The sequence below is a fragment of the Hemitrygon akajei genome, chromosome 3 (genome assembly GCF_048418815.1).
Source record: "Hemitrygon akajei chromosome 3, sHemAka1.3, whole genome shotgun sequence".
NCBI classification, from domain to species: Eukaryota; Metazoa; Chordata; class Chondrichthyes; order Myliobatiformes; family Dasyatidae; genus Hemitrygon; species Hemitrygon akajei.
This window is the reverse complement of record NC_133126.1, coordinates 132,011,948-132,014,360: the sequence shown is the minus strand read 5'-3', so window position 1 is coordinate 132,014,360 and position 2,413 is coordinate 132,011,948.

Here is a 2,413-nt window from a genome sequence, read left to right as displayed (position 1 = left end):
GATTTGAAATACAGAAGAAGAATCTCACAATAATTCTTTAATAATATAATTATTTTCTTATCAAGCAATATTTTAATGATGGACATGAAAATTATCTTGGATGTAAACTTGAATAGGTCACAGGCATAATCAGAATACTTCAGTAATGGTATTTGAAACAAATGCTTGGGTTCTAACAAACTTAGAGTGAAATGAAATATCACTTCAATTTAGGTTACTGCAACTTCAAGGGAATGAATAAGACACCAAATACCAAGTTACTTTGCTATGCATTTTAATCATCTTTGAAGGGCACAAAAAACCAGGAATTCGAACGTTCAGGTTAAGATAATGTGCCTTGTAAGTTTACAAGAAGTTTACAAGTTTACAAGTTGCACATCTGAAGATGTTTCGGGCCTTCGTCAGGGTCAGGGTCTCGGCCCGAAACGTCAACAGCGCTTCTCCCTATTGATGCTGCCTGGCCTGCTGTGTTCCACCAGCATTTTGTGTGTGTTGTTGTTTGAATTTCCAGCATCTGCAGATTTCCTTGTGGTATACTTTTATGTTTGTCTTTTTTATAACTTTGATGTAGTGACTAGATTTTAACCAAAGCTCTGATACGAGTAGAAGCAACTTCTTTGATTCTTTGTATTTTGATTATTGGAAGACAGAATAACAAGAATTGTAAAATAATGCTATAGTGGTGTTCATATTCTAGTCATAATATTCATATTTTTCACAAACAATATGAGAAAACATTTGTTAGCAGGTATTAACTTAAAACTTATAAATGACTCCCTCGGTGACATTTTATTCAGTAATAAGTTGATTTTGACAGATAAGGACATTTCAGAATTCCTGGTTTTTGCTGATTTGGCTGATTTTTCTCCAATAGAACAATTAAAGTTCTGAAGTTGGATTGGGAAAGGGGATTGAGTTTGATTACTAATTTCCTATATGCCAGCTATCACTTGAAATCTGCCGTTTGGTAAGGTGGTAATTTGACTCAGCTCTGACTGGTGGCTTGTAAATACTTGTTGTCACAGATCACATAAATAACTGGCTATCAATTTATGCTTATGCAAATTGGGAGGAGGAAGGATAAAAGCTTTGACCGGAAATGACAGAAATCTACTTTTTATAAAACGTGAAAGAAGAAAACAATCTGTGCAGTTTATTGTGAAGTTTATTTGCTTTTCACTGTTAGGTCAGTGGAATGTGGCATACAATAATTTTTGTGTGGACAGTATTAAGCTATCCAAAAAGAGGCAGGAGCACATGTGGATTATGTGTATTACCTGTAGCAATGCACACAGATGTAACTTGTGTTCTGTTTTTTCAGTTTTTTTGTTTTTGTTCCTCTGTGATAACCTAATATAGACAAGCTTGCAACAAAGGCCAGATTGTTAGGAATCCTAAACTGCTTATAATAATTTCTGAAACCAGGCATAATACCAACAGATGGATCTGATGTGTTTCAATTACAAACGTATTTGCTGGAGAAATAATGTAGATAACCTTTAAAACAATGTTTTTTTTAACCACTGGGCCATGAACAATGATATGAAAATGTGACCTGAGAACCCAAAGGTTTATATTCTTTATAATTATGTAATATTTGTTGTCAAATATCTTTGTTACAAACTCTTTTCCACATCCATTCATTCATTGGTAACTCCTACTACGTAATGTCCATTTAAATCTATCCTGCCTTGGCTCTTCCAATAAAACCTTATCTAATGCTTTGTCACCACCTTAATTGAGACATACAGTGTTCTGCTGCTCTCAGATATGTGTTGACTTGCAGTTAACTACCAAAGGTAATTACAACTTAATATTGTTCTTTTCAAATTATGAGCCAACTGCATTGGATTGTGAATGAAGTCATGTACCTGCCAAACTAAGTAAATGTAGGATTTTTTCTTATCCAAAAGATTTATTTATTAATTAGCGATACATCGCAGAGCAGGCCCTTCTGGCCTTTCAAGTCATGTCACCCCAGCAATCCCTACAAACACGATTAACTCAAATATAATCATGGGACAATTTACAATGACCACTTACCCTACCCAGTACATCTTTAGACTACAGGAGGAAACCTGAGGATCTGGAGAGAAAACCCAAGCATTCCACAGGGAAGATCTACAGAGACTCCTTATAGAATTGGGTCGGAGTTAATTCTGAACTCTAGAATGCTCTGAGCAGTAGTAGTGTTGCTAACCACTACACAGCCATGGTGAAAACTATTTCCAGAACATACCGCATTGTGAGAGTATCATCTCTCTAAGGCATTATGTTATTTGCTGTATGAGCTCCCAGTCATCGTAAGAATGGGTGATTGATTATTTTACTTGTGTTCCTTCCAGTGAATAAATAAAAAATCTGATCAATTATATATTTGTACTACTTTTGCATTTATTCTACACTTGCCAAT